Genomic DNA, 22,372 nt, shown 5'->3' on the forward strand with positions numbered 1-22,372 from the left:
TCATATCTCAGTCAAATGTTAACCAATCTTCAATATTGATATAGTTTTAGATTCGCCGTTCAATTTTCTATCTAACGGTGTAATTTTTTTAAAATAAATCGACTAGTTTTTGAGAAATCGATGTAAACGTTCCAGCACTATAAACGCTCATATCTCAGTCAAATGTTAACCAATCTTCAATATTGATATAGTTTTAGATTCGCCGTTCAATTTTCTATCTAACGGTGTAATTTTGTATGTAACGATGTAATTTTTTTTAAATAAATTGACTAGTTTTTGAGTAATCGATGTAAACGTTCCAACATTATAAATGCTCATATGTCAGTCAAATGTGAACCAATCTTCAATATTGATATAGTTTTAGATTCGCCGTTCAATTTTCTATCTAACGATGTAATTTTGTATGTAACGGTGGCTAAAAAAAAAAAAAAAAAAAGGTCAGCCAACCAAACCGAACCAAACCTAACCTGTTCGCCATTCAATTTCCTATCTAATGGTGTAATTTGTTTCGAGTTATCGATGTAAACGTTCCAACATTATAAACGCTCATATCTCAGTCAAATGTTAACCAATCTTCAATATTGATATAGTTTTAGATTCGCCGTTCAATTTTCTATCTAACGATGTAATTTTGTATGTAACGGTGGCTAAAAAAAAAAAAAAAAAAAGGTCAGCCAACCAAACCGAACCAAACCTAACCTGTTCGCCATTCAATTTCCTATCTAATGGTGTAATTTGTTTCGAGTTATCGATGTAAACGTTCCAACATTATAAACGCTCATATCTCAGTCAAATGTTAACCAATCTTCAATATTGATATAGTTTTAAATTCGCCGTTCAATTTTCTATCTAACGATGTAATTTTTTTTAAATAAATCGACTATTTTTTGAGTAATCGATGTAAACGTTCCAACATTATAAACGCTCATATCTCAGTCAAATGTTAACCAATCTTCAATATTGATATAGTTTTAGATTCGCCGTTCAATTTTCTATCTAACGGTGTAATTTTTTTAAAATAAATCGACTAGTTTTTGAGAAATCGATGTAAACGTTCCAGCACTATAAACGCTCATATCTCAGTCAAATGTTAACCAATCTTCAATATTGATATAGTTTTAGATTCGCCGTTCAATTTTCTATCTAACGGTGTAATTTTGTATGTAACGATGTAATTTTTTTTAAATAAATTGACTAGTTTTTGAGTAATCGATGTAAACGTTCCAACATTATAAATGCTCATATGTCAGTCAAATGTGAACCAATCTTCAATATTGATATAGTTTTAGATTCGCCGTTCAATTTTCTATCTAACGATGTAATTTTGTATGTAACGGTGGCTAAAAAAAAAAAAAAAAAAAGGTCAGCCAACCAAACCGAACCAAACCTAACCTGTTCGCCATTCAATTTCCTATCTAATGGTGTAATTTGTTTCGAGTTATCGATGTAAATGTTCCGACATTATAAACGCTCATATCTCAGTCAAATGTTAACCAATCTTCAATATTGATATAGTTTTAGATTCGCCGTTCAATTTTCTATCTAACGATGTAATTTTGTATGTAACGGTGTCTAAAAAAAAAAAAAAAAAAAGGTCAGCCAACCAAACCGAAACAAACCTACCCTGTTCGCCATTCAATTTCCTATCTAATGGTGTAATTTGTTTCGAGTTATCGATGTAAATGTTCCGACATTATAAACGCTCATATCTCAGTCAAATGTTAACCAATCTTCAATATTGATATAGTTTTAGATTTGCCGTTCAATTTTCTATCTAACGATGTAATTTTGTATGTAACGGTGGCTAAAAAAAAAAAAAAAAAAAGGTCAGCCAACCAAACCGAACCAAACCTAACCTGTTCGCCATTCAATTTCCTATCTAATGGTGTAATTTGTTTCGAGTTATCGATGTAAACGTTCCAACATTATAAACGCTCATATCTCAGTCAAATGTTAACCAATCTTCAATATTGATATAGTTTTAAATTCGCCGTTCAATTTTCTATCTAACGATGTAATTTTTTTTAAATAAATCGACTAGTTTTTGAGTAATCGATGTAAACGTTCCAACATTATAAACGCTCATATCTCAGTCAAATGTTAACCAATCTTCAATATTGATATAGTTTTAGATTCGCCGTTCAATTTTCTATCTAACGGTGTAATTTTTTTAAAATAAATCGACTAGTTTTTGAGAAATCGATGTAAACGTTCCAGCACTATAAACGCTCATATCTCAGTCAAATGTTAACCAATCTTCAATATTGATATAGTTTTAGATTCGCCGTTCAATTTTCTATCTAACGGTGTAATTTTGTATGTAACGATGTAATTTTTTTTAAATAAATTGACTAGTTTTTGAGTAATCGATGTAAACGTTCCAACATTATAAATGCTCATATGTCAGTCAAATGTGAACCAATCTTCAATATTGATATAGTTTTAGATTCGCCGTTCAATTTTCTATCTAACGATGTAATTTTGTATGTAACGGTGGCTAAAAAAAAAAAAAAAAAAAGGTCAGCCAACCAAACCGAACCAAACCTAACCTGTTCGCCATTCAATTTCCTATCTAATGGTGTAATTTGTTTCGAGTTATCGATGTAAATGTTCCGACATTATAAACGCTCATATCTCAGTCAAATGTTAACCAATCTTCAATATTGATATAGTTTTAGATTCGCCGTTCAATTTTCTATCTAACGATGTAATTTTGTATGTAACGGTGTCTAAAAAAAAAAAAAAAAAAAGGTCAGCCAACCAAACCGAAACTAACCTACCCTGTTCGCCATTCAATTTCCTATCTAATGGTGTAATTTGTTTCGAGTTATCGATGTAAATGTTCCGACATTATAAACGCTCATATCTCAGTCAAATGTTAACCAATCTTCAATATTGATATAGTTTTAAATTCGCCGTTCAATTTTCTATCTAACGATGTAATTTTTTTTAAATAAATCGACTAGTTTTTGAGTAATCGATGTAAACGTTCCAACATTATAAACGCTCATATCTCAGTCAAATGTTAACCAATCTTCAATATTGATATAGTTTTAGATTCGCCGTTCAATTTTCTATCTAACGGTGTAATTTTTTTAAAATAAATCGACTAGTTTTTGAGAAATCGATGTAAACGTTCCAGCACTATAAACGCTCATATCTCAGTCAAATGTTAACCAATCTTCAATATTGATATAGTTTTAGATTCGCCGTTCAATTTTCTATCTAACGGTGTAATTTTGTATGTAACGATGTAATTTTTTTTAAATAAATTGACTAGTTTTTGAGTAATCGATGTAAACGTTCCAACATTATAAACGCTCATATCTCAGTCAAATGTTAACCAATCTTCAATATTGATATAGTTTTAGATTCGCCGTTCAATTTTCTATCTAACGATGTAATTTTGTATGTAACGGTGGCTAAAAAAAAAAAAAAAAAAAGGTCAGCCAACCAAACCGAACCAAACCTAACCTGTTCGCCATTCAATTTCCTATCTAATGGTGTAATTTGTTTCGAGTTATCGATGTAAACGTTCCAACATTATAAACGCTCATATCTCAGTCAAATGTTAACCAATCTTCAATATTGATATAGTTTTAGATTCGCCGTTCAATTTTCTATCTAACGGTGTAATTTTTTTAAAATAAATCGACTAGTTTTTGAGAAATCGATGTAAACGTTCCAGCACTATAAACGCTCATATCTCAGTCAAATGTTAACCAATCTTCAATATTGATATAGTTTTAAATTCGCCGTTCAATTTTCTATCTAACGATGTAATTTTTTTGAAATAAATCGACTAGTTTTTGAGTAATCGATGTAAACGTTCCAACATTATAAACGCTCATATCTCAGTCAAATGTTAACCAATCTTCGAAATTCATACATTTTTAGAATCGCCTTTCAATTCTCTATCTAATGGTGTCATTATTTTTCAAATCTACCTTCTAGTTAAAGAGTTATCGATGTAAACGTTCCAGCACTATAAACGCTCATATCTCAGTCAAATGTTAACCAATCTTCAATATTGATATAGTTTTAGATTCGCCGTTCAATTTTCTATCTAACGGTGTAATTTTTTTAAAATAAATCGACTAGTTTTTGAGAAATCGATGTAAACGTTCCAGCACTATAAACGCTCATATCTCAGTCAAATGTTAACCAATCTTCAATATTGATATAGTTTTAGATTCGCCGTTCAATTTTCTATCTAACGGTGTAATTTTGTATGTAACGATGTAATTTTTTTTAAATAAATTGACTAGTTTTTGAGTAATCGATGTAAACGTTCCAACATTATAAATGCTCATATGTCAGTCAAATGTGAACCAATCTTCAATATTGATATAGTTTTAGATTCGCCGTTCAATTTTCTATCTAACGATGTAATTTTGTATGTAACGGTGGCTAAAAAAAAAAAAAAAAAAAGGTCAGCCAACCAAACCGAACCAAACCTAACCTGTTCGCCATTCAATTTCCTATCTAATGGTGTAATTTGTTTCGAGTTATCGATGTAAACGTTCCAACATTATAAACGCTCATATCTCAGTCAAATGTTAACCAATCTTCAATATTGATATAGTTTTAGATTCGCCGTTCAATTTTCTATCTAACGATGTAATTTTGTATGTAACGGTGGCTAAAAAAAAAAAAAAAAAAAGGTCAGCCAACCAAACCGAACCAAACCTAACCTGTTCGCCATTCAATTTCCTATCTAATGGTGTAATTTGTTTCGAGTTATCGATGTAAACGTTCCAACATTATAAACGCTCATATCTCAGTCAAATGTTAACCAATCTTCAATATTGATATAGTTTTAAATTCGCCGTTCAATTTTCTATCTAACGATGTAATTTTTTTTAAATAAATCGACTAGTTTTTGAGTAATCGATGTAAACGTTCCAACATTATAAACGCTCATATCTCAGTCAAATGTTAACCAATCTTCAATATTGATATAGTTTTAGATTCGCCGTTCAATTTTCTATCTAACGGTGTAATTTTTTTAAAATAAATCGACTAGTTTTTGAGAAATCGATGTAAACGTTCCAGCACTATAAACGCTCATATCTCAGTCAAATGTTAACCAATCTTCAATATTGATATAGTTTTAGATTCGCCGTTCAATTTTCTATCTAACGGTGTAATTTTGTATGTAACGATGTAATTTTTTTTAAATAAATTGACTAGTTTTTGAGTAATCGATGTAAACGTTCCAACATTATAAATGCTCATATGTCAGTCAAATGTGAACCAATCTTCAATATTGATATAGTTTTAGATTCGCCGTTCAATTTTCTATCTAACGATGTAATTTTGTATGTAACGGTGGCTAAAAAAAAAAAAAAAAAAAGGTCAGCCAACCAAACCGAACCAAACCTAACCTGTTCGCCATTCAATTTCCTATCTAATGGTGTAATTTGTTTCGAGTTATCGATGTAAATGTTCCGACATTATAAACGCTCATATCTCAGTCAAATGTTAACCAATCTTCAATATTGATATAGTTTTAGATTCGCCGTTCAATTTTCTATCTAACGATGTAATTTTGTATGTAACGGTGTCTAAAAAAAAAAAAAAAAAAAGGTCAGCCAACCAAACCGAAACTAACCTACCCTGTTCGCCATTCAATTTCCTATCTAATGGTGTAATTTGTTTCGAGTTATCGATGTAAATGTTCCGACATTATAAACGCTCATATCTCAGTCAAATGTTAACCAATCTTCAATATTGATATAGTTTTAGATTTGCCGTTCAATTTTCTATCTAACGATGTAATTTTGTATGTAACGGTGGCTAAAAAAAAAAAAAAAAAAAGGTCAGCCAACCAAACCGAACCAAACCTAACCTGTTCGCCATTCAATTTCCTATCTAATGGTGTAATTTGTTTCGAGTTATCGATGTAAACGTTCCAACATTATAAACGCTCATATCTCAGTCAAATGTTAACCAATCTTCAATATTGATATAGTTTTAAATTCGCCGTTCAATTTTCTATCTAACGATGTAATTTTTTTTAAATAAATCGACTAGTTTTTGAGTAATCGATGTAAACGTTCCAACATTATAAACGCTCATATCTCAGTCAAATGTTAACCAATCTTCAATATTGATATAGTTTTAGATTCGCCGTTCAATTTTCTATCTAACGGTGTAATTTTTTTAAAATAAATCGACTAGTTTTTGAGAAATCGATGTAAACGTTCCAGCACTATAAACGCTCATATCTCAGTCAAATGTTAACCAATCTTCAATATTGATATAGTTTTAGATTCGCCGTTCAATTTTCTATCTAACGGTGTAATTTTGTATGTAACGATGTAATTTTTTTTAAATAAATTGACTAGTTTTTGAGTAATCGATGTAAACGTTCCAACATTATAAATGCTCATATGTCAGTCAAATGTGAACCAATCTTCAATATTGATATAGTTTTAGATTCGCCGTTCAATTTTCTATCTAACGATGTAATTTTGTATGTAACGGTGGCTAAAAAAAAAAAAAAAAAAAGGTCAGCCAACCAAACCGAACCAAACCTAACCTGTTCGCCATTCAATTTCCTATCTAATGGTGTAATTTGTTTCGAGTTATCGATGTAAATGTTCCGACATTATAAACGCTCATATCTCAGTCAAATGTTAACCAATCTTCAATATTGATATAGTTTTAGATTCGCCGTTCAATTTTCTATCTAACGATGTAATTTTGTATGTAACGGTGTCTAAAAAAAAAAAAAAAAAAAGGTCAGCCAACCAAACCGAAACTAACCTACCCTGTTCGCCATTCAATTTCCTATCTAATGGTGTAATTTGTTTCGAGTTATCGATGTAAATGTTCCGACATTATAAACGCTCATATCTCAGTCAAATGTTAACCAATCTTCAATATTGATATAGTTTTAGATTTGCCGTTCAATTTTCTATCTAACGGTGTAATTTTGTATGTAACGATGTCTAAAAAAAAAAAAAAAAAAGGTCAGCCAACCAAACCGAACCAAACTTAACCTGTTCGCCATTCAATTTCCTATCTAATGGTGTAATTTGTTTCGAGTTATCGATGTAAATGTTCCAACATTATAAACGCCCATATCTCAGTCAAATGTTAACCAATCTTCAATATTGATATAGTTTTAGATTTGCCGTTCAATTTTCTATCTAACGATGTAATTTTGTATGTAACGGTGTCTAAAAAAAAAAAAAAAAAAAGGTCAGCCAACCAAACCGAAACAAACCTAACCTGTTCACCGTTCAATTTCCTATCTAATGGTGTAATTTGTTTCGAGTTATCGATGTAAATGTTCCAACATTATAAACGCCCATATCTCAGTCAAATGTTAACCAATCTTCAATATTGATATAGTTTTAGATTCGCCGTTCAATTTTCTATCTAACGATGTAATTTTTTTTAAATAAATCGACTAGTTTTTGAGTAATCGATGTAAACGTTCCAACATTATAAACGCTCATATCTCAGTCAAATGTTAACCAATCTTCAATATTGATATAGTTTTAGATTCGCCGTTCAATTTTCTATCTAACGATGTAATTTTGTATGTAACGGTGTCTAAAAAAAAAAAAAAAAAAAGGTCAGCCAACCAAACCGAAACTAACCTACCCTGTTCGCCATTCAATTTCCTATCTAATGGTGTAATTTGTTTCGAGTTATCGATGTAAATGTTCCGACATTATAAACGCTCATATCTCAGTCAAATGTTAACCAATCTTCAATATTGATATAGTTTTAGATTTGCCGTTCAATTTTCTATCTAACGGTGTAATTTTGTATGTAACGATGTCTAAAAAAAAAAAAAAAAAAGGTCAGCCAACCAAACCGAACCAAACTTAACCTGTTCGCCATTCAATTTCCTATCTAATGGTGTAATTTGTTTCGAGTTATCGATGTAAATGTTCCAACATTATAAACGCCCATATCTCAGTCAAATGTTAACCAATCTTCAATATTGATATAGTTTTAGATTTGCCGTTCAATTTTCTATCTAACGATGTAATTTTGTATGTAACGGTGTCTAAAAAAAAAAAAAAAAAAAGGTCAGCCAACCAAACCGAAACAAACCTAACCTGTTCACCGTTCAATTTCCTATCTAATGGTGTAATTTGTTTCGAGTTATCGATGTAAATGTTCCAACATTATAAACGCCCATATCTCAGTCAAATGTTAACCAATCTTCAATATTGATATAGTTTTAGATTCGCCGTTCAATTTTCTATCTAACGATGTAATTTTTTTTAAATAAATCGACTAGTTTTTGAGTAATCGATGTAAACGTTCCAACATTATAAACGCTCATATCTCAGTCAAATGTTAACCAATCTTCAATATTGATATAGTTTTAGATTCGCCGTTCAATTTTCTATCTAACGATGTAATTTTGTATGTAACGGTGGCTAAAAAAAAAAAAAAAAAAAGGTCAGCCAACCAAACCGAACCAAACCTAACCTGTTCGCCATTCAATTTCCTATCTAATGGTGTAATTTGTTTCGAGTTATCGATGTAAATGTTCCAACATTATAAACGCCCATATCTCAGTCAAATGTTAACCAATCTTCAATATTGATATAGTTTTAGATTTGCCGTTCAATTTTCTATCTAACGATGTAATTTTGTATGTAACGGTGTCTAAAAAAAAAAAAAAAAAAAGGTCAGCCAACCAAACCGAAACAAACCTAACCTGTTCACCGTTCAATTTCCTATCTAATGGTGTAATTTGTTTCGAGTTATCGATGTAAATGTTCCAACATTATAAACGCCCATATCTCAGTCAAATGTTAACCAATCTTCAATATTGATATAGTTTTAGATTCGCCGTTCAATTTCCTATCTAACGATGTAATTTTTTTTAAATAAATCGACTAGTTTTTGAGTAATCGATGTAAACGTTCCAACATTATAAACGCTCATATCTCAGTCAAATGTTAACCAATCTTCAATATTGATATAGTTTTAGATTCGCCGTTCAATTTTCTATCTAACGATGTAATTTTGTATGTAACGGTGTCTAAAAAAAAAAAAAAAAAAAGGTCAGCCAACCAAACCGAAACTAACCTACCCTGTTCGCCATTCAATTTCCTATCTAATGGTGTAATTTGTTTCGAGTTATCGATGTAAATGTTCCAACATTATAAACGCTCATATCTCAGTCAAATGTTAACCAATCTTCAATATTGATATAGTTTTAAATTCGCCGTTCAATTTTCTATCTAACGATGTAATTTTGTATGTAACGGTGTCTAAAAAAAAAAAAAAAAAAAGGTCAGCCAACCAAACCGAAACAAACCTAACCTGTTCACCGTTCAATTTCCTATCTAATGGTGTAATTTGTTTCGAGTTATCGATGTAAACGTTCCAACATTATAAACGCTCATATCTCAGTCAAATGTTAACCAATCTTCAATATTGATATAGTTTTAGATTCGCCGTTCAATTTTCTATCTAACGATGTAATTTTGTATGTAACGGTGGCTAAAAAAAAAAAAAAAAAAAGGTCAGCCAACCAAACCGAACCAAACCTAACCTGTTCGCCATTCAATTTCCTATCTAACGGTGTAATTTTGTATGTAACGATGTAATTTTTTTTAAATAAATCGACTAGTTTTTGAGTAATCGATGTAAACGTTCCAACATTATAAACGCTCATATCTCAGTCAAATGTGAACCAATCTTCAATATTGATATAGTTTTAGATTCGCCGTTCAATTTTCTATCTAACGGTGTAATTTGTTTCGAGTTATCGATGTAAACGTTCCAACATTATAAACGCTCATATCTCAGTCAAATGTTAACCAATCTTCAATATTGATATAGTTTTAGATTCGCCGTTCAATTTTCTATCTAACGATGTAATTTTGTATGTAACGGTGGCTAAAAAAAAAAAAAAAAAAAGGTCAGCCAACCAAACCGAACCAAACCTAACCTGTTCGCCATTCAATTTCCTATCTAACGGTGTAATTTTGTATGTAACGATGTAATTTTTTTTAAATAAATCGACTAGTTTTTGAGTAATCGATGTAAACGTTCCAACATTATAAACGCTCATATCTCAGTCAAATGTGAACCAATCTTCAATATTGATATAGTTTTAGATTCGCCGTTCAATTTTCTATCTAACGGTGTAATTTTGTATGTAACGATGTAATTTTTTTTAAATAAATTGACTAGTTTTTGAGTAATCGATGTAAACGTTCCAACATTATAAACGCTCATATCTCAGTCAAATGTTAACCAATCTTCAATATTGATATAGTTTTAGATTCGCCGTTCAATTTTCTATCTAACGATGTAATTTTGTATGTAACGGTGGCTAAAAAAAAAAAAAAAAAAAGGTCAGCCAACCAAACCGAACCAAACCTAACCTGTTCGCCATTCAATTTCCTATCTAACGGTGTAATTTTGTATGTAACGATGTAATTTTTTTTAAATAAATTGACTAGTTTTTGAGTAATCGATGTAAACGTTCCAACATTATAAATGCTCATATGTCAGTCAAATGTGAACCAATCTTCAATATTGATATAGTTTTAGATTCGCCGTTCAATTTTCTATCTAACGATGTAATTTTGTATGTAACGGTGGCAAAAAAAAAAAAAAAAAAAAGGTCAGCCAACCAAACCGAACCAAACCTAACCTGTTCGCCATTCAATTTCCTATCTAATGGTGTAATTTGTTTCGAGTTATCGATGTAAATGTTCCGACATTATAAACGCTCATATCTCAGTCAAATGTTAACCAATCTTCAATATTGATATAGTTTTAGATTCGCCGTTCAATTTTCTATCTAACGATGTAATTTTGTATGTAACGGTGTCTAAAAAAAAAAAAAAAAAAAGGTCAGCCAACCAAACCGAAACTAACCTACCCTGTTCGCCATTCAATTTCCTATCTAATGGTGTAATTTGTTTCGAGTTATCGATGTAAATGTTCCGACATTATAAACGCTCATATCTCAGTCAAATGTTAACCAATCTTCAATATTGATATAGTTTTAGATTTGCCGTTCAATTTTCTATCTAACGGTGTAATTTTGTATGTAACGATGTCTAAAAAAAAAAAAAAAAAAGGTCAGCCAACCAAACCGAACCAAACTTAACCTGTTCGCCATTCAATTTCCTATCTAATGGTGTAATTTGTTTCGAGTTATCGATGTAAATGTTCCAACATTATAAACGCCCATATCTCAGTCAAATGTTAACCAATCTTCAATATTGATATAGTTTTAGATTTGCCGTTCAATTTTCTATCTAACGATGTAATTTTGTATGTAACGGTGTCTAAAAAAAAAAAAAAAAAAAGGTCAGCCAACCAAACCGAAACAAACCTAACCTGTTCACCGTTCAATTTCCTATCTAATGGTGTAATTTGTTTCGAGTTATCGATGTAAATGTTCCAACATTATAAACGCCCATATCTCAGTCAAATGTTAACCAATCTTCAATATTGATATAGTTTTAGATTCGCCGTTCAATTTTCTATCTAACGATGTAATTTTTTTTAAATAAATCGACTAGTTTTTGAGTAATCGATGTAAACGTTCCAACATTATAAACGCTCATATCTCAGTCAAATGTTAACCAATCTTCAATATTGATATAGTTTTAGATTCGCCGTTCAATTTTCTATCTAACGATGTAATTTTGTATGTAACGGTGTCTAAAAAAAAAAAAAAAAAAAGGTCAGCCAACCAAACCGAAACTAACCTACCCTGTTCGCCATTCAATTTCCTATCTAATGGTGTAATTTGTTTCGAGTTATCGATGTAAATGTTCCGACATTATAAACGCTCATATCTCAGTCAAATGTTAACCAATCTTCAATATTGATATAGTTTTAGATTTGCCGTTCAATTTTCTATCTAACGGTGTAATTTTGTATGTAACGATGTCTAAAAAAAAAAAAAAAAAAGGTCAGCCAACCAAACCGAACCAAACTTAACCTGTTCGCCATTCAATTTCCTATCTAATGGTGTAATTTGTTTCGAGTTATCGATGTAAATGTTCCAACATTATAAACGCCCATATCTCAGTCAAATGTTAACCAATCTTCAATATTGATATAGTTTTAGATTTGCCGTTCAATTTTCTATCTAACGATGTAATTTTGTATGTAACGGTGTCTAAAAAAAAAAAAAAAAAAAGGTCAGCCAACCAAACCGAAACAAACCTAACCTGTTCACCGTTCAATTTCCTATCTAATGGTGTAATTTGTTTCGAGTTATCGATGTAAATGTTCCAACATTATAAACGCCCATATCTCAGTCAAATGTTAACCAATCTTCAATATTGATATAGTTTTAGATTCGCCGTTCAATTTTCTATCTAACGATGTAATTTTTTTTAAATAAATCGACTAGTTTTTGAGTAATCGATGTAAACGTTCCAACATTATAAACGCTCATATCTCAGTCAAATGTTAACCAATCTTCAATATTGATATAGTTTTAGATTCGCCGTTCAATTTTCTATCTAACGATGTAATTTTGTATGTAACGGTGGCTAAAAAAAAAAAAAAAAAAAGGTCAGCCAACCAAACCGAACCAAACCTAACCTGTTCGCCATTCAATTTCCTATCTAATGGTGTAATTTGTTTCGAGTTATCGATGTAAATGTTCCAACATTATAAACGCCCATATCTCAGTCAAATGTTAACCAATCTTCAATATTGATATAGTTTTAGATTTGCCGTTCAATTTTCTATCTAACGATGTAATTTTGTATGTAACGGTGTCTAAAAAAAAAAAAAAAAAAAGGTCAGCCAACCAAACCGAAACAAACCTAACCTGTTCACCGTTCAATTTCCTATCTAATGGTGTAATTTGTTTCGAGTTATCGATGTAAATGTTCCAACATTATAAACGCCCATATCTCAGTCAAATGTTAACCAATCTTCAATATTGATATAGTTTTAGATTCGCCGTTCAATTTTCTATCTAACGATGTAATTTTTTTTAAATAAATCGACTAGTTTTTGAGTAATCGATGTAAACGTTCCAACATTATAAACGCTCATATCTCAGTCAAATGTTAACCAATCTTCAATATTGATATAGTTTTAGATTCGCCGTTCAATTTTCTATCTAACGATGTAATTTTGTATGTAACGGTGTCTAAAAAAAAAAAAAAAAAAAGGTCAGCCAACCAAACCGAAACTAACCTACCCTGTTCGCCATTCAATTTCCTATCTAATGGTGTAATTTGTTTCGAGTTATCGATGTAAATGTTCCAACATTATAAACGCTCATATCTCAGTCAAATGTTAACCAATCTTCAATATTGATATAGTTTTAAATTCGCCGTTCAATTTTCTATCTAACGATGTAATTTTGTATGTAACGGTGTCTAAAAAAAAAAAAAAAAAAAGGTCAGCCAACCAAACCGAAACAAACCTAACCTGTTCACCGTTCAATTTCCTATCTAATGGTGTAATTTGTTTCGAGTTATCGATGTAAACGTTCCAACATTATAAACGCTCATATCTCAGTCAAATGTTAACCAATCTTCAATATTGATATAGTTTTAGATTCGCCGTTCAATTTTCTATCTAACGATGTAATTTTGTATGTAACGGTGGCTAAAAAAAAAAAAAAAAAAAGGTCAGCCAACCAAACCGAACCAAACCTAACCTGTTCGCCGTTCAATTTTCTATCTAACGATGTAATTTTTTTTAAATAAATCGACTAGTTTTTGAGTAATCGATGTAAACGTTCCAACATTATAAACGCTCATATCTCAGTCAAATGTTAACCAATCTTCAATATTGATATAGTTTTAAATTCGCCGTTCAATTTTTTATCTAACGATGTAATTTTTTTTAAATAAATCAACTAGTTTTTGAGAAATCGATGTAAACGTTCCAACATTATAAATGCTCATATGTCAGTCAAATGTGAACCAATCTTCAATATTGATATAGTTTTAGATTCGCCGTTCAATTTTCTATCTAACGATGTAATTTTGTATGTAACGATGTAATTTTTTTTAAATAAATTGACTAGTTTTTGAGTAATCGATGTAAACGTTCCAACATTATAAACGCTCATATCTCAGTCAAATGTTAACCAATCTTCAATATTGATATAGTTTTAAATTCGCCGTTCAATTTTCTATCTAACGATGTAATTTTTTTTAAATAAATCGACTAGTTTTTGAGTAATCGATGTAAACGTTCCAACATTATAAACGCTCATATCTCAGTCAAATGTTAACCAATCTTCAATATTGATATAGTTTTAGATTCGCCGTTCAATTTTCTATCTAACGGTGTAATTTTTTTAAAATAAATCGACTAGTTTTTGAGAAATCGATGTAAACGTTCCAGCACTATAAACGCTCATATCTCAGTCAAATGTTAACCAATCTTCAATATTGATATAGTTTTAGATTCGCCGTTCAATTTTCTATCTAACGGTGTAATTTTTTTAAAATAAATCGACTAGTTTTTGAGAAATCGATGTAAACGTTCCAGCACTATAAACGCTCATATCTCAGTCAAATGTTAACCAATCTTCAATATTGATATAGTTTTAGATTCGCCGTTCAATTTTCTATCTAACGGTGTAATTTTGTATGTAACGATGTAATTTTTTTTAAATAAATTGACTAGTTTTTGAGTAATCGATGTAAACGTTCCAACATTATAAATGCTCATATGTCAGTCAAATGTGAACCAATCTTCAATATTGATATAGTTTTAGATTCGCCGTTCAATTTTCTATCTAACGATGTAATTTTGTATGTAACGGTGGCTAAAAAAAAAAAAAAAAAAAGGTCAGCCAACCAAACCGAACCAAACCTAACCTGTTCGCCATTCAATTTCCTATCTAATGGTGTAATTTGTTTCGAGTTATCGATGTAAACGTTCCAACATTATAAACGCTCATATCTCAGTCAAATGTTAACCAATCTTCGAAATTGATATAGTTTTAAATTCGCCGTTCAATTTTCTATCTAACGATGTAATTTTTTTTAAATAAATCGACTAGTTTTTGAGTAATCGATGTAAACGTTCCAACATTATAAACGCTCATATCTCAGTCAAATGTTAACCAATCTTCAATATTGATATAGTTTTAAATTCGCCGTTCAATTTTTTATCTAACGATGTAATTTTTTTTAAATAAATCAACTAGTTTTTGAGAAATCGATGTAAACGTTCCAACATTATAAATGCTCATATGTCAGTCAAATGTGAACCAATCTTCAATATTGATATAGTTTTAGATTCGCCGTTCAATTTTCTATCTAACGGTGTAATTTTGTATGTAACGATGTAATTTTTTTTAAATAAATTGACTAGTTTTTGAGTAATCGATGTAAACGTTCCAACATTATAAACGCTCATATCTCAGTCAAATGTTAACCAATCTTCAATATTGATATAGTTTTAAATTCGCCGTTCAATTTTCTATCTAACGATGTAATTTTTTTTAAATAAATCGACTAGTTTTTGAGTAATCGATGTAAACGTTCCAACATTATAAACGCTCATATCTCAGTCAAATGTTAACCAATCTTCAATATTGATATAGTTTTAGATTCGCCGTTCAATTTTCTATCTAACGGTGTAATTTTTTTAAAATAAATCGACTAGTTTTTGAGAAATCGATGTAAACGTTCCAGCACTATAAACGCTCATATCTCAGTCAAATGTTAACCAATCTTCAATATTGATATAGTTTTAGATTCGCCGTTCAATTTTCTATCTAACGGTGTAATTTTTTTAAAATAAATCGACTAGTTTTTGAGAAATCGATGTAAACGTTCCAGCACTATAAACGCTCATATCTCAGTCAAATGTTAACCAATCTTCAATATTGATATAGTTTTAGATTCGCCGTTCAATTTTCTATCTAACGGTGTAATTTTGTATGTAACGATGTAATTTTTTTTAAATAAATTGACTAGTTTTTGAGTAATCGATGTAAACGTTCCAACATTATAAATGCTCATATGTCAGTCAAATGTGAACCAATCTTCAATATTGATATAGTTTTAGATTCGCCGTTCAATTTTCTATCTAACGATGTAATTTTGTATGTAACGGTGGCTAAAAAAAAAAAAAAAAAAAGGTCAGCCAACCAAACCGAACCAAACCTAACCTGTTCGCCATTCAATTTCCTATCTAATGGTGTAATTTGTTTCGAGTTATCGATGTAAATGTTCCGACATTATAAACGCTCATATCTCAGTCAAATGTTAACCAATCTTCAATATTGATATAGTTTTAGATTCGCCGTTCAATTTTCTATCTAACGATGTAATTTTGTATGTAACGGTGTCTAAAAAAAAAAAAAAAAAAAGGTCAGCCAACCAAACCGAAACTAACCTACCCTGTTCGCCATTCAATTTCCTATCTAATGGTGTAATTTGTTTCGAGTTATCGATGTAAATGTTCCGACATTATAAACGCTCATATCTCAGTCAAATGTTAACCAATCTTCAATATTGATATAGTTTTAGATTTGCCGTTCAATTTTCTATCTAACGATGTAATTTTGTATGTAACGGTGGCTAAAAAAAAAAAAAAAAAAAGGTCAGCCAACCAAACCGAACCAAACCTAACCTGTTCGCCATTCAATTTCCTATCTAATGGTGTAATTTGTTTCGAGTTATCGATGTAAACGTTCCAACATTATAAACGCTCATATCTCAGTCAAATGTTAACCAATCTTCAATATTGATATAGTTTTAGATTCGCCGTTCAATTTTCTATCTAACGGTGTAATTTTTTTAAAATAAATCGACTAGTTTTTGAGAAATCGATGTAAACGTTCCAGCACTATAAGCGCTCATATCTCAGTCAAATGTTAACCAATCTTCAATATTGATATAGTTTTAGATTCGCCGTTCAATTTTCTATCTAACGGTGTAATTTTGTATGTAACGATGTAATTTTTTTTAAATAAATTGACTAGTTTTTGAGTAATCGATGTAAACGTTCCAACATTATAAATGCTCATATGTCAGTCAAATGTGAACCAATCTTCAATATTGATATAGTTTTAGATTCGCCGTTCAATTTTCTATCTAACGATGTAATTTTGTATGTAACGGTGGCTAAAAAAAAAAAAAAAAAAAGGTCAGCCAACCAAACCGAACCAAACCTAACCTGTTCGCCATTCAATTTCCTATCTAATGGTGTAATTTGTTTCGAGTTATCGATGTAAACGTTCCAACATTATAAACGCTCATATCTCAGTCAAATGTTAACCAATCTTCGAAATTGATATAGTTTTAAATTCGCCGTTCAATTTTCTATCTAACGATGTAATTTTTTTTAAATAAATCGACTAGTTTTTGAGTAATCGATGTAAACGTTCCAACATTATAAACGCTCATATCTCAGTCAAATGTTAACCAATCTTCAATATTGATATAGTTTTAAATTCGCCGTTCAATTTTTTATCTAACGATGTAATTTTTTTTAAATAAATCAACTAGTTTTTGAGAAATCGATGTAAACGTTCCAACATTATAAATGCTCATATGTCAGTCAAATGTGAACCAATCTTCAATATTGATATAGTTTTAGATTCGCCGTTCAATTTTCTATCTAACGGTGTAATTTTGTATGTAACGATGTAATTTTTTTTAAATAAATTGACTAGTTTTTGAGTAATCGATGTAAACGTTCCAACATTATAAACGCTCATATCTCAGTCAAATGTTAACCAATCTTCAATATTGATATAGTTTTAAATTCGCCGTTCAATTTTCTATCTAACGATGTAATTTTGTATGTAACGGTGGCTAAAAAAAAAAAAAAAAAAAGGTCAGCCAACCAAACCGAACCAAACCTAACCTGTTCGCCATTCAATTTCCTATCTAATGGTGTAATTTGTTTCGAGTTATCGATGTAAACGTTCCAACATTATAAACGCTCATATCTCAGTCAAATGTTAACCAATCTTCGAAATTGATATAGTTTTAAATTCGCCGTTCAATTTTCTATCTAACGATGTAATTTTTTTTAAATAAATCGACTAGTTTTTGAGTAATCGATGTAAACGTTCCAACATTATAAACGCTCATATCTCAGTCAAATGTTAACCAATCTTCAATATTGATATAGTTTTAAATTCGCCGTTCAATTTTTTATCTAACGATGTAATTTTTTTTAAATAAATCAACTAGTTTTTGAGAAATCGATGTAAACGTTCCAACATTATAAATGCTCATATGTCAGTCAAATGTGAACCAATCTTCAATATTGATATAGTTTTAGATTCGCCGTTCAATTTTCTATCTAACGGTGTAATTTTGTATGTAACGATGTAATTTTTTTTAAATAAATTGACTAGTTTTTGAGTAATCGATGTAAACGTTCCAACATTATAAACGCTCATATCTCAGTCAAATGTTAACCAATCTTCAATATTGATATAGTTTTAAATTCGCCGTTCAATTTTCTATCTAACGATGTAATTTTTTTTAAATAAATCGACTAGTTTTTGAGTAATCGATGTAAACGTTCCAACATTATAAACGCTCATATCTCAGTCAAATGTTAACCAATCTTCAATATTGATATAGTTTTAGATTCGCCGTTCAATTTTCTATCAAATGGTGTAATTTTTTTAAAATAAATCGACTAGTTTTTGAGAAATCGATGTAAACGTTCCAGCACTATAAACGCTCATATCTCAGTCAAATGTTAACCAATCTTCAATATTGATATAGTTTTAGATTCGCCGTTCAATTTTCTATCTAACGGTGTAATTTTTTTAAAATAAATCGACTAGTTTTTGAGAAATCGATGTAAACGTTCCAGCACTATAAACGCTCATATCTCAGTCAAATGTTAACCAATCTTCAATATTGATATAGTTTTAGATTCGCCGTTCAATTTTCTATCTAACGGTGTAATTTTGTATGTAACGATGTAATTTTTTTTAAATAAATTGACTAGTTTTTGAGTAATCGATGTAAACGTTCCAACATTATAAATGCTCATATGTCAGTCAAATGTGAACCAATCTTCAATATTGATATAGTTTTAGATTCGCCGTTCAATTTTCTATCTAACGATGTAATTTTGTATGTAACGGTGGCTAAAAAAAAAAAAAAAAAAAGGTCAGCCAACCAAACCGAACCAAACCTAACCTGTTCGCCATTCAATTTCCTATCTAATGGTGTAATTTGTTTCGAGTTATCGATGTAAATGTTCCGACATTATAAACGCTCATATCTCAGTCAAATGTTAACCAATCTTCAATATTGATATAGTTTTAGATTCGCCGTTCAATTTTCTATCTAACGATGTAATTTTGTATGTAACGGTGTCTAAAAAAAAAAAAAAAAAAAGGTCAGCCAACCAAACCGAAACTAACCTACCCTGTTCGCCATTCAATTTCCTATCTAATGGTGTAATTTGTTTCGAGTTATCGATGTAAATGTTCCGACATTATAAACGCTCATATCTCAGTCAAATGTTAACCAATCTTCAATATTGATATAGTTTTAGATTTGCCGTTCAATTTTCTATCTAACGATGTAATTTTGTATGTAACGGTGGCTAAAAAAAAAAAAAAAAAAAGGTCAGCCAACCAAACCGAACCAAACCTAACCTGTTCGCCATTCAATTTCCTATCTAATGGTGTAATTTGTTTCGAGTTATCGATGTAAACGTTCCAACATTATAAACGCTCATATCTCAGTCAAATGTTAACCAATCTTCAATATTGATATAGTTTTAAATTCGCCGTTCAATTTTCTATCTAACGATGTAATTTTTTTTAAATAAATCGACTAGTTTTTGAGTAATCGATGTAAACGTTCCAACATTATAAACGCTCATATCTCAGTCAAATGTTAACCAATCTTCAATATTGATATAGTTTTAGATTCGCCGTTCAATTTTCTATCTAACGGTGTAATTTTTTTAAAATAAATCGACTAGTTTTTGAGAAATCGATGTAAACGTTCCAACATTATAAATGCTCATATGTCAGTCAAATGTGAACCAATCTTCAATATTGATATAGTTTTAGATTCGCCGTTCAATTTTCTATCTAACGATGTAATTTTGTATGTAACGGTGGCTAAAAAAAAAAAAAAAAAAAGGTCAGCCAACCAAACCGAACCAAACCTAACCTGTTCGCCATTCAATTTCCTATCTAATGGTGTAATTTGTTTCGAGTTATCGATGTAAATGTTCCGACATTATAAACGCTCATATCTCAGTCAAATGTTAACCAATCTTCAATATTGATATAGTTTTAGATTCGCCGTTCAATTTTCTATCTAACGATGTAATTTTGTATGTAACGGTGTCTAAAAAAAAAAAAAAAAAAAGGTCAGCCAACCAAACCGAAACTAACCTACCCTGTTCGCCATTCAATTTCCTATCTAATGGTGTAATTTGTTTCGAGTTATCGATGTAAATGTTCCGACATTATAAACGCTCATATCTCAGTCAAATGTTAACCAATCTTCAATATTGATATAGTTTTAGATTTGCCGTTCAATTTTCTATCTAACGGTGTAATTTTGTATGTAACGATGTCTAAAAAAAAAAAAAAAAAAGGTCAGCCAACCAAACCGAACCAAACTTAACCTGTTCGCCATTCAATTTCCTATCTAATGGTGTAATTTGTTTCGAGTTATCGATGTAAATGTTCCAACATTATAAACGCCCATATCTCAGTCAAATGTTAACCAATCTTCAATATTGATATAGTTTTAGATTTGCCGTTCAATTTTCTATCTAACGATGTAATTTTGTATGTAACGGTGTCTAAAAAAAAAAAAAAAAAAAGGTCAGCCAACCAAACCGAAACAAACCTAACCTGTTCACCGTTCAATTTCCTATCTAATGGTGTAATTTGTTTCGAGTTATCGATGTAAATGTTCCAACATTATAAACGCCCATATCTCAGTCAAATGTTAACCAATCTTCAATATTGATATAGTTTTAGATTCGCCGTTCAATTTTCTATCTAACGATGTAATTTTTTTTAAATAAATCGACTAGTTTTTGAGTAATCGATGTAAACGTTCCAACATTATAAACGCTCATATCTCAGTCAAATGTTAACCAATCTTCAATATTGATATAGTTTTAGATTCGCCGTTCAATTTTCTATCTAACGATGTAATTTTGTATGTAACGGTGTCTAAAAAAAAAAAAAAAAAAAGGTCAGCCAACCAAACCGAAACTAACCTACCCTGTTCGCCATTCAATTTCCTATCTAATGGTGTAATTTGTTTCGAGTTATCGATGTAAATGTTCCGACATTATAAACGCTCATATCTCAGTCAAATGTTAACCAATCTTCAATATTGATATAGTTTTAGATTTGCCGTTCAATTTTCTATCTAACGGTGTAATTTTGTATGTAACGATGTCTAAAAAAAAAAAAAAAAAAGGTCAGCCAACCAAACCGAACCAAACTTAACCTGTTCGCCATTCAATTTCCTATCTAATGGTGTAATTTGTTTCGAGTTATCGATGTAAATGTTCCAACATTATAAACGCCCATATCTCAGTCAAATGTTAACCAATCTTCAATATTGATATAGTTTTAGATTTGCCGTTCAATTTTCTATCTAACGATGTAATTTTGTATGTAACGGTGTCTAAAAAAAAAAAAAAAAAAAGGTCAGCCAACCAAACCGAAACAAACCTAACCTGTTCACCGTTCAATTTCCTATCTAATGGTGTAATTTGTTTCGAGTTATCGATGTAAATGTTCCAACATTATAAACGCCCATATCTCAGTCAAATGTTAACCAATCTTCAATATTGATATAGTTTTAGATTCGCCGTTCAATTTTCTATCTAACGATGTAATTTTTTTTAAATAAATCGACTAGTTTTTGAGTAATCGATGTAAACGTTCCAACATTATAAACGCTCATATCTCAGTCAAATGTTAACCAATCTTCAATATTGATATAGTTTTAGATTCGCCGTTCAATTTTCTATCTAACGATGTAATTTTGTATGTAACGGTGGCTAAAAAAAAAAAAAAAAAAAAGGTCAGCCAACCAAACCGAACCAAACCTAACCTGTTCGCCATTCAATTTCCTATCTAATGGTGTAATTTGTTTCGAGTTATCGATGTAAATGTTCCAACATTATAAACGCCCATATCTCAGTCAAATGTTAACCAATCTTCAATATTGATATAGTTTTAGATTTGCCGTTCAATTTTCTATCTAACGATGTAATTTTGTATGTAACGGTGTCTAAAAAAAAAAAAAAAAAAAGGTCAGCCAACCAAACCGAAACAAACCTAACCTGTTCACCGTTCAATTTCCTATCTAATGGTGTAATTTGTTTCGAGTTATCGATGTAAATGTTCCAACATTATAAACGCCCATATCTCAGTCAAATGTTAACCAATCTTCAATATTGA

This window comes from Pieris brassicae (assembly GCF_905147105.1).
Source record: "Pieris brassicae chromosome W unlocalized genomic scaffold, ilPieBrab1.1 SUPER_W_unloc_1, whole genome shotgun sequence".
NCBI lineage: Eukaryota > Metazoa > Arthropoda > Insecta > Lepidoptera > Pieridae > Pieris > Pieris brassicae.